The sequence below is a fragment of the Stegostoma tigrinum genome, chromosome 15 (genome assembly GCF_030684315.1).
Source record: "Stegostoma tigrinum isolate sSteTig4 chromosome 15, sSteTig4.hap1, whole genome shotgun sequence".
In the NCBI taxonomy this organism is placed as follows: domain Eukaryota; kingdom Metazoa; phylum Chordata; class Chondrichthyes; order Orectolobiformes; family Stegostomatidae; genus Stegostoma; species Stegostoma tigrinum.
This window is the reverse complement of record NC_081368.1, coordinates 13,679,214-13,694,894: the sequence shown is the minus strand read 5'-3', so window position 1 is coordinate 13,694,894 and position 15,681 is coordinate 13,679,214.

The following is a 15,681-nucleotide window of genomic DNA, read 5'->3' as shown; positions in this document are numbered from 1 at the left end:
GCTGATGAGACCACATCTGGACTGCTGAGAACAGTTCTGATACAAGAATTTATTTCAGCAAAGGTGGCTCATTTGGACAATCCCTGGTATAGAGGGATTATCTTACAAGCAAAGACAAATGACTAAACACATTGAGTAGAATCCCAGTGAAGTTTAAGAGGAATGCGAGAGGCGACTTCATTGAAACATTAGATTCTTAAGGGGTTTGGCAACGTAAATACTGAGAGGATGTTTCCCTTCATGGGAGAGTTTAGGACCAGAGGTCACAGTCTCATAATAAACTGGTGCCAGTTTAAGACTGAGACGCGAAGGAATTTCTCCTGAGGATTGTGAGCCTTTGGAACGCCTTACCACAGAGAGCTGTGGAACAGAGTCTTTGTGTATATTTAAGGCAGAGATGGATTCTGAAGCCATACGGAAAGCATGGGTTTTAGGGGGGTGGAAAAGGAAGGAAAGTGGGCATGAGGAATGTCAGATCAGCCATGTTCCAGTTGAATGGTGGAATAGGCTTGAGGGGCCAAACGGCCTATTCCTGTTTGAATTAATTGTGGTCTTCTTAAATTTGACGACTTTTTTCCCCCTCTTTCAAAGAGTTGAGCAACATTAGAAGCTTCAGAAAGAGGTGAAGGCGAGGCAATGAACGATTTTAAGGCAGATGTAGTTAGATGATTGTTAGAAAATTTAGAGGCTGGTAGGATAGTGGGGAATGTGCAATTCAAATAGATCAGGGATGGTTTTATTAAATTGAGGAGCAAGCTTGAAGGGTTGAATAGCCTATTCTTATATTTGTATGCTCATAAGTTACATGTATTTAAAAAAAATATATTTGACCATATGACTTCAGGGATCTATTTGTGTTTGTCACTTATAGCAGTCTGATATTATCGAATCATCATCTAAATGCAAAGCCTCCCAAACTACACAATGATGCTAATGGTGTTTTTGATCTGAGCAAGAAGTGCCCTAATGGTAGTTTTCAATGAAAAAGTCTACTGCCTGCCAACTACAATGTGATTGGTTACTGAACAGCTTAGTGGTGTGAATATTTTGGTGGAAAATATTAGAGCTCTGGCAGAGAGGAGCTGTTTCACTCTGGTAAAGAGCATCTCAAGCCTGAAGATAGCCAGTTTATTTTCCCTTTCCAGTTACTGTAAGCTGTAACTTATAACTGAAAAGTCAGATTATTGATATGATCCAGTCACTTTGTGACTCCCACTTGCAAGTGATATATCTTGAGAAGGAAGACTGGGAAGCAATGTTACGATCAGCAAAAGAATCACCTCAGAAATCCCTGTACAGAAGGACTACTGAACTATCTTTCCCTCCTCCCATAGCACCGGTATTTTCTTTGTGTTAGTGTGTGTGTGTAAGAGGAGATTTTATAATGGGCTAGTTTTAACTTGTAGAGTTATGTCAGTGGTTCATAACGGTTTAGCTATAGATAGACTATTAATTTCTAATAAAATGTAATTACGGTTAAGTGCAGAAGCCCGGTCCATGTTTTTTTTGTCAATTTGGGACTGAAAATCAGGTAAACCTGAGCAATTCTGCAGGCTTTTTAAAAATCATCAACTTCTGAGACCACTCCAGGAACAGTGAGGACTTGGGTTTTTATCAGCATGTTTTCACAGTGAACAATCCATACTGTTAAACACAATGTACACTTGTTACTCTGAAAAAGGTGGTGAACATTCTGCTTACTCTGCTGCAATCCATGTCATGGAGGGACTTCCATACTGCTCTCGATAAGGCATTCCAGAAACATCAACCCGCAATTGGTGAAAAGCTAACAATTGATGGCCGATTCAGGATGGCTTTCAATTTTGAGGGAAACTTGGACAGTCTAAAGATTTATCACAAATCCTATCTAACAGAACATCTTTCTGCCAAAGTGGACATATTTAGAAAATTTTTTTATCTAATATGTTACTGATCCAAGTATGAAACTTCATTTGTCTAGTGACTTCAAGATACCCAAGAGTGTGTGTGTGTATGTGTGTGTGTGTGTACACACTATGTAGGGCTATATAGCGCAGTGTACGAATTGTAATTGCTGAGTTGAATGCACTATACAAAACCAAACATTTGAAAGTACAGGCAAGAGGGCCTTTTCCTGTTCTATCATTCTGTACTATTGCGGCTGATCTGATTATAACCTCAAATCCACTTTCTAGCCTATCCTGGAAAAGCCTTGGGAGCCTTGTTTGTAAAAGTTTGTTCATGATTCCAATTGCCAAATTTTGTTTTCCCTGACTCCTAATGAAATGTTTTTCAGAAGTTTCCAAAACACACTCCCAAAAATGTGCAAGCTTTGTTTTCAGCCCAAAAAGGGTTCAGTTACAGAATGAATAATAGTAGAACTCGCAGCACTCATGACTACATGGTTGCCCCAATTCCCAGTCTCAGTAGATGCTCTTATTGGGTAGAGAGATACTTGAAACATTCACTCCAAACTAAAGAGCATCCTGTTTCCATGGCAACTCCCTGTTGCCAGCATTCGCCATTAGATTCGGGCGGTACAAAGAGAGAAATAAAAATTGTCACAGAATTTTGTTTTTGTCTCTTCAGATATTAGTGGCAGGTTTATAAAATCTTGTTTGACAATTAATGAAAATTATGTGATGGTCGTCGTTTTTGCAGTCGTAGAGGGTGTGAGTAAGTCTCAACGCAATGCTTTCAATTTGGAGGTGAGTGTCCATTTAAAGTGTAATAAAATGTCATTTGACGGATAATAATTGGATCAATAGTGATGTATTTCAGGTAAAGTGGTCACATCTGTTTAATTGATAAATACATCAATTGGTAATGCACAGGATGGAAGCAACACTTGTGGATTCTGCAATGAGTTTAATACGTGATCTTTACACACGTCATTCTGTGCTTCATACGGCTCAGCTTGGCCGCAACTTGTGTTTTTCTATGTGACCGTCTTTCCATTAGATCATTTGGAGTATGTTAAAACAGCAGAGGTGGACAGATAGATGCATTTTTTGATTTGAAGATGCAGCAGGAGCAAAGACAGATATCCCATGAGGTTATGCCATTGTTTTGGGGAACTGAATGAAGCATCAAATGTCCTAGTGGGTTGCATAACACTGCAGACAGATTAAGTGCCTTCTATGTCTTAACTGGGATGTTACAGCTCCTCTCACTGCTTTTCAGTGTAGAATAATCAGGATTGATTTGGCTTCGAAAAACCCAGAGGCTTGAAAGCTTTTTGGAAGTTTGAAGAAATCCTATTTAGGCTGAGATTTTAGGATCATCTTTCGTAGGAAAAAAAAGAGAGATTGTTCAGAGATTGTCAACCTTGGTGAAAGAGTGTAGTTTGTGAAAAGACCAGGGGTGTTTGGTTAAAACGCCGCACTAGTTGTTCGAAGCTCAGAAAGTCTAAGATCTCAGTTGTGTTATGCTTCAAGGCAAAGGCTTCACAGTTCAAAAGACAGTAACCTGTGCTTTGAAATCTTTCAAACTGTTACATTTACAAGGCTGGGTTTGTTTTATTTTGCTCTTTATTTCTTTTATAGAGCCCTACAGCACAGAGAGAGGCCCTTCATCTCAAACTGGTCCATGCCAAACAAAATGTCCATCCATGCTAACCCTATTTCCCTGAACCTGGCCCATATCCTTCTAAACCTTTCCTATCCATGTATTTGCCTCAACAACTTCCACTGGCAGCTTATTCCATTTGCGTACCACCCTCTTGGGTGGGGGGGAAAAAAAGTTGCCCTTCAGGTTCCTATTTATTCTTTTCCCTCTTACCTTAAACTGATGCCCTCTAGTCCTCGATTCCCCAACCCTGGGAAAAGGACTTAGTTCATTCACCCTGCCCATGCCTCTCATGATCTTATACACTGCTATCAGATCCCCCTCATTCTCCTACACCCTAAAGAAAAAAAGTCCTAGTTTGTCTAACCCCCTCCTAAAACTCAGTCCCTTGAGTCCTGGCAACATCCTTGTAAATTTCTTCTGCACTGTTTCCAGTTTAATAACATCCTTCCTTTAGCAAGGTGAGTAAAACTGAACTAATTGCAGGCTCACCAACGTCCTGTACAACTCCAACATACTTCCCAACTTCTATACTCAATGCCCTCACTGATTAAGGCCAGTGTGACAAAAGCCTCCTTCACTATCCTGTCCACCTGTGACTCCACTTTCAGAGAACCATGCATCTTAACTCCAAGGCCCCTTTGTTCCACTGCACTCCTTAAGGCCGTTACAGTCACCATGAAACTCCTACCTTGATTTGACTTTCCAAAATTCAACACCTCACACATCTATATTAAATTCCATTTGGCATTTCTTGGCCCAGCTGAGCAAGATCCTGCTGCAATTTTTGATAACCTTCCTCACAGCCCAAGGTTCCAGCTATTTTTAGTGTTATCTGCAAACTTACTAGTCATGCCTTGCACATTCTCATCCAAATCATTGATATAGACAACAAACAGCATTGGGCCCAGCACCGATCCCTGAGGCACATCACTAGTCACATGCCTCTAGTCCAACAAGCATCCTTGCACTATTACTCTCTGCTTCCTGCCATCAAGCCAATTGAGTATCCAGTTTACCAGCTTTTCCTGGGTTCCATACTATCTAACATTCCAGCGCAGCCTGCCACATGGAATCTTATCAAAGGCCTTCCTTAAATCCATGTAGACTACATTTACAGCCTTGACCTCATCAACCTTCCTGGTCACTTCATCAAAGAACTCTAATAAATTTGGAGGCATGATCTCCCACACACACATTCATGCTGACTGATCCTAATCAAACCATATCTTTCCAAATGCATGTATATCTTATCCCTCAGAATCTTCTCAAGTAACTTACCTACTACAGATGTTAGGCCCACTAGTCTATCGTTCCCAGGTTCTCTTTCCATAAGGGCACAACATTCGCTACCCTCCAATCTCCCAGGACCTCACCCATGGCTAACGATGATGCAAATATATCAGCTAGGGCTACCACAATTTCGTCTAGCCTCTTGCCGGGTTCATGGATTTATCTGGTTAGGACCAGGAGCTTTATCCACCTTCATACATTCTATTATGTCCAACACCACCTCTACTATGGAATGGATCATTCAAGGAATCACTCCTAACTTCCCAGTCATCTTGTCTTTCTCCGTGGTAAACAGAGGAAAAATATTCGTTGAGGACCTTGTCCATCTCCTGCAGTTCCACATGTACATGTCCACTTTAGTCTTTGAGGGATCTTCTGTCTCTCTAGTTAATTCTTCTTCCTTTAATACACTTTAAAAATGAAATTCCCTTTGGAATCAGCCTAATCTTCTCAGCCAAACCTATCTCATGTCCCCTTTTCACTCTCCTGATTTTCTCCTTCAGTAAACTCCTGTAGTCCCTTTATATGCCCAGGGAATCCCTTGATCACAGCTGCCTGCATTTGAGCCATGTCTCCTTATTTCTGGTCAAAGCTTCAATATCTCTTGTCTTCCGGGGTTCTCTACTGCTGCCAATCTTGCCCTTCACCCTCTCAGTAACATACTGACCTTGAATTCTAGCTATCATACTTTTAAAAGCTTCTCCCTTTTCAGATGCCCCTTTGCCTGCAAATAAAATATTCCAAACACCCACAAGCTCCTGCCTAATTCCACCAAAATTTGCCTTGCCCCAAATTAGAACTTGAACCTGTGGACCAGTTTTGCCCCTTCCATAACTCTTAAAATGAATAGAACTATGGTCACTGGTCCCAAAGTGCTCCCCCACTGTCAGCTCAGTCACCTGCCCTGCCCTATTTCCTCAGAGTAGGTCGAGTTTTGCCCCTTTGAGTAGGACCCTCCATATCCTGCTTGAGGAAAATTTCCTGAACAGACTTAACAAATTCCATCCCATCTAAGTCCTTAACACTGGCAGTCCTAGTCTGTTAGGAAAATTAAAATCCCCCGCAATGACAACCCTATTGCTCCTGCAAGTCTGCCTTGTCTCCCTGCATATTTGTTCCTCTAACTCCTGTTGTTTTTTTGGGGGGCCTATAGTACAACCCCAATAACATCTCCACCCACAAAACCGCACTGAATGATCCCTGTTATTTTATCTCTGACTACCGCTGTGATATGCTTTTGTGTAGTAAACTTCTGATTTATTGTGAAAACCAAATCTACAGACTTGCATACTTGTATTTCAGGGAAGAACTGTGACTACAACTTAAAAGAAAGCAATGTACCAAACAAATTGGAGTCATTGCTGGAAAAGTGCAGCTGCTCTGGCAGCATCTGTGAAGGAAAAAAATCAGAGTTAAAGTTTCAGGCCTGGTGACTCTTCCTCAGAATTGATAGTAACTAGAAAAACATCGGTTTAAATGCAGAAAATAGGGAGGGGAATGGGGTAAGGAGTGAACAATGGGATAAAGGATAGAGCCGAAAGAGCAAGAAGAGCAGTTGGATAGACGAAGGAGTTGATAATGATCTGACTAGGAGGCTGAATAGTTGTTTGTGGGGACTGTTTAGTGACTGTGAGAAGAAGGTGAATATTTTGGAGGCTCCCTTGTCGAAATTGGCCTCACCTGAACATATGTGAAGGAGACAGGAACTGAGAGAATGGGACAGAGTCTTTATAGGAAGCAGGGTGTGAGGATGTATAGTCCAGGTAGCAATGGGAGCTAGTGGCCAGTCTAGTCCCAGAAATGGAAATGGTGATGTCAAGGAAGGGGATAGTCAGAGATAGACCAGATGAAAGTGAGGGCAGGGTGGAAATTGGAAACAAAATCAATGAACTTTTCCAATTCTGGATGAACGGGAAGTAGTAGCGATGGTATAATTAATATATTGGAGAAAGAGTTATGGGTGGGGGCTGGAAAAGGTATGTTCCACATACCCCACAAAGGGACAGGCATAACTGGGGTCCATGCTGGTTCCCATGACTACCCCTCTTACCTGAAGAAAATGAAAACAGGTAAAAGAAATTGTTGAAAGTGAGGACAAGCTTAGCCAAGTGTAGGAGGGTGGTGGTGGGTGAGGACTGTTCAGTCATTGCTCCAGGAAGAAGCAGAGAGCCCTGAGACCTCCCTGATGGGGGATGGACATGTAAAGGGATTGCATACCCATGTTGTTCTCTCTCTTTGGGCTCTACCCTATTGTTTATTCCTACCCCACCCCCCACTTTATTTTCTGCATATAAACTGACATTTTCCCAACTACCATCAGTTCTGAGGAAGGGTCACCAGACCTGAAACATTAAGGCTGATTTTTTTTTTGTTTTCTTCACAGATGCTGAGTTTCCAACAACTTTTGTTTTTGATCTTGGTTTACAAACTCCACCGTTCTTTTGGTATTTATTTGAGTTGGAGCCATACTTTACACTAAAAGGTCTGGAATATGATAGTGTGTTTTCAGGAAATTCTACAGTCTTGCTTGGTAGCCATTGACATCAGCTGGTGTAACATGCAGCAGTCAGAAGAGTGGTTGAATGTGACAAGATAATCAGTTTCTGATTATAAAGAGCTTTGTTTAATTCTACCTCCACGTCACATATCACACACATCTCTAGTTTGCTTAGCTTGGCATTCATTACAGGCAGTGTGCTGGCTGATGTGGTCATTGAGTCAGAGTCATACAGTATTGAAACAGGCTCTTTGGCCCACCAAGGCTGTGCTGTCCAACAAACACTAAGCTCTCATAATCCCATTTCTTGCACATGTCCTACTATGCCCTGGCATTTTAAGTGCTGGTCCACATGCTTCCTAAATGGAGTGGGAGTACACACCTGCGCCACCCTCTCAGTCAGCATATTTCCATATGTCAACCACACTTTGGGTGAACAAAATATCCTCAGCTCCCCTCTAAACCACTTACTCCTCACCTTAAACTTCTGTTGTTAGACTGAAAGCACCTAATGGGTTCTTCAAGGTCTGATCAAAACAATTACAAGAAGTCACAAGCACTTCAATATACAGCTAATTTATTATGTAAACTACTTTATGCATATGCAAACTGAGTCTCACTACCTTGTCTTCACATCAGGGACTTTGGCACTGCTGTATTTCAGATTCCATGGCCCCAGTCTCACTAACCCCAGCCCGATGGTAGGTCCATGACCCTAGTTGCACAAGCCTGGTCTAATGAGAAAAGTCTAACATTGGGACAAAGTGCTGGTTATGTGATGTATTGCTATCTTGTGGTACTTTCAGTACTTTTCCAGACATTCCATTGTGCAGAATACAAGTTGAAAACATCTTCACATGTGTCTGTGTTAAACATTTAAAAGAATGGTTCCCACATACAATTAAGGTTACGCAGTTACCTGCCAGATAAAACAGGCTGTTTTTTACACCAACACTGTCCTCATTTATTTTTCCACTTTTCTTCAATTGTCATGTCCTGTTAACTCTTAACAATAATCTTTAATGATCTGGTTTGGAGATATTTTTAAGCCTGATACTACAGGTCCCTGGTCTCAGTCATGTCTGTCATAGGGAGGAGATTCACATAATCTAATCTTTCTTTGCCTATCTTGATTTTGTACACCTCAATCAGATTCTCCTTCAGCACCCTCTGCTCCAAGGAAAACAAACCCAGCCTATACAACTTCTTCTCGGAAGATAACTTTTCATCCCAGGCAACATCCTGGCAAATCTCCTCTGCACCCAATTCAGGACAGTCACAATCTTCCAATTGCTGTGGTGACCAGAACTGCACAGAATATTCTGCCTGTGGCCTTCTTTGCTCCTATAATCTATGCCCAGCCAATGAAAGTGAGCATCCTATATGTCGTCTTCACCACCCTGCCTACCTGTGCTGACACCTTCAGGAATCTATGGACTTGTACACCAAGGCCCCTTTGGCCCTCAGTACTCTGTAGTGCTGTACCATTCATTGTATATATCGCTACTTTACTAGACCTCCCAAAATGCATCATCTTGCACTTATCAGGACTAAATTCCATCAGCCATTGTTATGCCCAATTTTCCAGCTGATCAATGTCGGACTGTAGTAGGACGCCATCTTCTTCACTATCAACAATGCACACAATTTTCATGTAATTTTCAAACATACTGATTATACCTTTTATATTCACATTCAATTTGTTAACGTACACCACAAATAGCAAGGTTCCCACCACCAGTCCCTGCGGCATTCTGCTGGTCATAGACTACTAATCACTGAACCAACTCTCCTCCATCTCCCCTTCCCCTACTGCATCCCTAAACCAGCCCAGTTCATCCCCTCCCCCCACTGCACCACACAACCAGCCCAGCTCTTCCCCCCCCCACCCACTGCATCCCAAAACCAGTCCAACCTGTCTCTGCCTCCCTAACTGGTTCTTCCTCTCACCCATCCCTTCCTCCCACCCCAAGCCGCACCCCCAGCTACCTACTAACCTCATCCCACCTCCTTGACCTGTCCGTCTTCCCTGGACTGACCTATCCCCTCCCTACCTCCCCACCTACACCCTCTCCACCTATCTTCTTTACTCTCCATCTTCGGTCCGCCTCCCCCTCTCTCCCTATTTATTCCAGTTCCCTCCCCCCATCCCCCTCTCTGATGAAGGGTCTAGGCCCGAAACGTCAGCTTTTGTGCTCCTGAGATGCTGCTTGGCCTGCTGTGTTCATCCAGCCTCACATTTTATTATCTCTCTCTCCTCCATCTGCCTCCTATTTGCAAGGCAATTTTTCCAACTTCCCTTGGAGCCCAGTTACACTTCAGATGAGCCTTCTGTGTGACCTTACTCAAGTCCATGTAAACCCCATCAACTACACAACCTTCATCAATACATTTTGTTGCCTTTTACAAAAGCTCCATTAAATTTGTTAGGCAGGATCTCTCTTAAATAAATCCTTGCTGGTGATCCCTGATCCACCCTTGACTTTCCAAGTGTTGATTAATCCTGTCTGAGAATATTTTCCAATAATTCCCCTACCACTTATGGTAGACTAACTGGTTTGTAATTACCTAACCCCTCCCTGCTGCCCATCTTGAGCATAGGAACTACATCAGCTATTATCCAGTTATCTGGCGCTTCGCCTGTAGCCTGCAAAGTATTAAACATCTCTGCCAGGGCTCCAGCAACCTCCTTCCTTGTCTCTCATAACAACCTGGGATATATCTCATCAGGCTGTGGGAATTTATGCTTATTTATGCACACTAAAACATCTAGTACGTCATCCTTATGAATCTTAGCATGTTCTAGAACCTCACATTCCCCAAATCCCTGGCTACAGTGTCTTTCTCCTCTGTTAAAACAGGTGAGAGTTCGTTCCAGACCTCCCTCACATCTCGGGTTCCATGCATAGGTTGCCTGTTTGGTCTTTAATAGATCCCACCCTTTTCCTGATAACCCTCTTACTCTTAATTAATTTATAAAAGGCCTCTGGTTTTACTTGATTCTATGTGCCAAAGATATTTCATGGCCCCTCTTTGCTTTCCTAATTTTTTTTAAGCAGGCCCTACACTGTCCACGTTTCTAAAGAGCCTCCCTGTTTTTTATGCTCAAACAAATGCTTCTTTCTTTTTCTTTATCAGATCAGAATAGAATCGCTACAGTATGGAAACAGGCCCTTTGGCCCAACAAGTCCACACTGACCCTTGGAACATACCCTTAAACGCTACGGGCAATTTAACATGGCCAATCCACCTAATCTGCATATCTTTGGACAGTTGGAGGAAACCCATGCAAACATGGGGAGAATGTGTAAGCTCCACACAGACAGTCGCCTGAGGGTGGAATTGAACCCTGGTCCCTGGTGCTGTGAGGCTGCAGTGCTAACCACTGAGCCACTGTACCACCCTAATTCTTCATAAACCCTTGATGTGCAGCATTCTCTGGACCTGCTGCGCTTGCCTTTCACTCTGAGGACCGCTGGCCCTGAATTCTCTCTTTGTACTTTATAAAGATTCCCACTTTGCAATGTAGGCTTACAAGCAAGTTGCTGCTCGCATTCTATACTTGGCAGCTCCTGTCTAATGCCTCAGTTTAGACATTTAACTTCTGCAGTATCCCTTTCCTTAAGGATTTTGAAACTTGAGTTGTAGTCACTATCTCCAAAATGCTTGCCCACTGAAACTTCAATCATTGACTTGCTTCATTCCCTAGGATTAGGTCTAGCATTGTCCCTTGTCTAATGGGACCATCTACCTACTGGCACAAAATGCTGTCCTGGATGTGCTTTACAAATTCCACCCTGTCTAATCATCTCACACTAGGGTGATCCCAGTTAATGTTAGCAAAGTTGAAATCACCTACCAATGTAACTCCTTTTCTCTCATACCTTTCTGTGATTTGCCTACATAACTGCCCCTCTATTTCCCTATGACTGTCTCAAGGCCTGTAATATAAGCCCAGCAAAGTAAATGTAACTTACTAATAAAAAATAAGTTCTACTCAGATTGTCTCAATTTGAACTCCTTCTAAGACATCCTGACTCAATACTGCAGTGATGGTTTCATTTGTTGATAATGCAATGCCCCCACCTCTATTACATTCCCTCACCATCCCACCTGAAATCTCTTTTCCCTTGGTATGTTGAGCTGCCAGTCCTGCCCCTCCTTCAATCATGTTGCTGTTGTTTCAACAGCACTATATACCCATGTCCCAATCAACAACCTAAGTTCACCCACATCACTAGACAAGCTGCTTGCGTTAATTTAGATACAATATTAGAACATAGAACATTGCAGCACAGTACAGGCCCTTCGGCCCTCGATGTTGTGCCGACCTGTCATACCAATCTCAAGCCCATCTAACCTATACTATTCCATGTACATCCATATGCTTATCCAATGACGACTTAAATGTACCTAAAGTTGGCGAATCTACTACTGTTGCAGGTAAAGTGTTCCATTCCCTTACTACTCTGAGTAAAGAAACTACCTCTGACATCTGTCCTATACCTTTCACCCCTCAATTTAAAGCTATGCCCCCTCGTGCTCGCCGTCACCATCCGAGGAAAAAGGCTCTCCCTATCCAACCCTGTGATTATTTTATATGTTTCAATTAAGTCACCTCTCAACCTTCTCTCTAATGAAAACAGCCTCAAGTCCCTCAGCCTTTCCTCATAAGACCTTCCCTCCAGACCAGGCAACATCCTAGTCAATCTCCTCTGCACCCTTTCCAAAGCTTCCACAACCTTCTTATAATATGGTGACCAGAACTGTACGCAATACTCCAAGTGCGGCCGCACCAGAGTTTTGTACAGCTTCACCATAACCTCTTGGTTCCGGAACTCAATCCCTCTGTTAATAAAAGCTAAAACACTGTATGCCTTCTTAACAGCCCTGTCAACCTGGGTGGCAACTTTCAAGGATCTGTGTACATAGACACCGAGATCTCTCTGCTCATCTACACTGCTAAGAATCTTACCATTAGCCCAGTACTTTGCCTTCCAGTTACTCCTACCAAAGTGCATCACCTCACACTTGTCTGCTTTAAACTCCATTTGCCACCTCTCAGCCCAGCTCTGCAGCTTATCTATGTCTCTCTGCAACCTACAGCATCCTTCGTCACTATCCACAACTCCAACGACCTTAGTGTCATCTGCAAATTTACTAACCCATCCTTCTACGCCCTCATCCAGGTCATTTATAAAAATGACAAACAGCAGTGGACCCAACAGCGACCCTTGCGGTACACCACTAGTAACTGGTCTCCAGGATGAACATTTCCCATCAACTACCACCCTCTGTCGTCTTTCAGCAAGCCAGTTTATGATCCAAACTGCTATATCTCCTACAATTCCATTCCTCTGCCTTTTGTACAATAGCCTACTGTGGGGATCCTTATCGAACGCCTTGCTGAAATCCACATACACCACGTCAACCGGTTTACTCTCATCTACCTGTTTTGTCACCTTCTCAAAGAACTCAATAAGGTTTGTGAGGCATGACCTTCCCTTCACAAAATCGTGCTGACTATCCCTAATCGATTTATTCTTTTCTAGATGATTATAAATCCTATCCCTTCTAAGCTTTTCCAACACTTTACCAACAACTGAGGTAAGGCTCACTGGTCTATAACTACCAGGGTTGCCTCTACTCCCCTTCTTGAACAGGGGAACCACATTTGCTGTCCTCCAGTCATCTGGCACTATTCCTGTAGACAATGGCGAGTTAAAGATCAATGCCAAAGGCTCGGCAATCTCCTCTCTGGCTTCCCAGAGGATCCTAGCGTAAATCCCATCCGGCCCAGGGGACTTATCTATCTTCACCCTCTGTAGGATTTCTAATACCTTCTCCTTGTGAACCTCAATCCCACCAAGTCTAGTAGCCTGTATCTCAGTATTCTCCTCGACAACATTGTCGTTTTCTGGACTGAATACTGTTGAAAAATATTCATTTAGCGCATCCCCTATCTCCTCTGACTCTACACACAACTTACCACTACTATCCTTGATTGGCCCTAATCTTATTTTCGTCATTCTTTTATTCCTTAAATACCATAGAAAGCCTTAGGGTTTACCCTGATCCTATCCACCAACAACTTCTCATGTCTCCTCCTGGCTCTTCTGAGCTGTCTCTTTAGGTCTTTCCTGGCTACCTTTGTAGCCTTCAAGCACCCTAACTGAGCCTTCACATCTCATCCTAACATAAGCCGCCTTCTTCTTCTTGACCAGAGATTCCACCTCCTTCGTAAACCACGGCTCCCACGCCCTACAGCTTCCTCCCTGCCTGATAGGTACATACTTATCTAGGAGACACAGGAGCTTTTCCTTCACTAAGCTCCACATTTCTAGTGTGCCCATCTCCTGCAGTTTCCTTCCCCATCCTATGCTCCCTAAATCTTGCCTAATCTCATCGTGATTGCCTTTCCCCCAGCTATAACTCTTGCCCAGTGGTATACACCTATCCCTTTCTATCACTAAAGTAAACATAACAGAATTGTGATCGCTATCACCAAAGTGCTCACCTACTTCCAAATCTAACACCTGGCCGGGCTAATTACCCAGTACCAAATCTAATGTGGCTTCGCCCCTTGTTGGCCTATACACCTACTGTGTCAGGAAGCCCTCCTGCACACACTGGACAAAAACTGACCCATCTATAGTACTCGAACTATAGTGTTCACAGTCAATATTTGGAAAGTTGAAGTCCCCCATGACAACTACCCTGTCTCTCTCCCTCCTATCACGAATCATCTTTGCTATCCTTTCCTCTACAGCTCTGGAACTATTCGGACGCCTATAGAAAACTCCTAACAGGGTGACCTCTCCTTTCCTGTTTCTAACCTCAGCCCATACTACCTCAGTTGACAAATCCCCAAACATCCTTTCTGCAACTGCAATACTGTCCTTGACCAACAACGCCACACCTTCCCCCCACCACCCCCCCCCACCTTACCATCTTCTCTGTTCTTACTGAAACATCTAAATCCCGGAACCTGCAACAACCATTCCTGTCCCTGCTCTATCCATGTCTCCGAAATGACCACAATATCGAAGTCCCAGGTACTGACCCATGCTGCAAGTTCGCCCACCTTATTTCGGACACTCCTGGTGTTGAAGTAGACACACTTCAAACCGACTTCTTGCTTGGCGGTGCCATCTTGTGTCCCTGAAACTTTATTTCGGACCTCCCTACTCTCAATCTTTTCTATACTCGAACTACAATTTTGGTTCCCATCCCCCTGTTGAATTAGATTAAACCCACCCGAATAGCCTTAGCAAATGTGGTATGAAAGTGTGGAGCTGGATGAACACAGCAGGCCAAGCAGCATCTTAGGAGCACTAGACCATTCATCCCAAGCTTGTGATTTCAAATAAACGCGTTGGACTAAACCTGGTGTTGTGCAACTTCTGACTTTGGACAATCAGAGCCATGTTAGTTGGCCAGTTGCAACTAGGGATCTCTCGCTTGTCTTTTTTTGTTCTCAGTGAATTCCTATTTACCTGCATTTAACCTCTTACGAAGTTTGGATTTTCATGTGTTTGGGTGCGAATTGCAGAAATCAGACATTTTGTTGCATTTTTAATATTTCTACTATTTGTGTGTATTAGCAGAATATAACCATCCCCATTCCTTGCTGAACTCAGGAAATCCTGTCTGGCTCAAGAAATGCCACCCAATCCCTACCGAAAAAAGGAAAGTGCAGATATGGGTACATGGAGCTGGGATTTCATCCACCTCTATGCCCCTGACCTGGGAACTGAGATAGGGGGTCAAAGTCCATTGTAGCAAAGTAACACATAACTAGTTTCTAACAAACTATATCATGCCATCTGCAAGAGCATTCACTGTGTAGACCTGGAAATGGTTCTCCTCTACACAACTTGGCCAGACTGGCCCTGTAGTTTCCTCCAGCTTCAGAGATAACTGAGAACAACCTTCAAAGGGATCTGGAATACCCAGCCAACAGGTCAGGTTTGTATTTCAATTCTTGAAGCTTCAAATGATGGTTATGTTTAAATGCACAAAAGAACACCAAATTGTGATTTAGATAGAAGAAAAAAACGTGGGTGTGGGGCTTGTGTAGTTTGGCGTTATTCCCTTTGGCTTTGATGCTTTATGACAATGAGCTCCTCCTCTCTAATCCTCCCTCTCCCTTTTGTTGAACAGATGGCCTGCATTGCGCTTGAAAAATAGCCTTTGCAGAAAGACATGAGGTAATCAAGTAAACTGTTCTCCAGTTGAAGCTTAAAGCAAGAGAAAAGGAAATGAAAAGCGTCCTGCAAAGAATGTGTTTTGTATTGTTCATGGGGAAAGAAATCCTAAATCTTTCAAATTTTCAAGACCGAAGA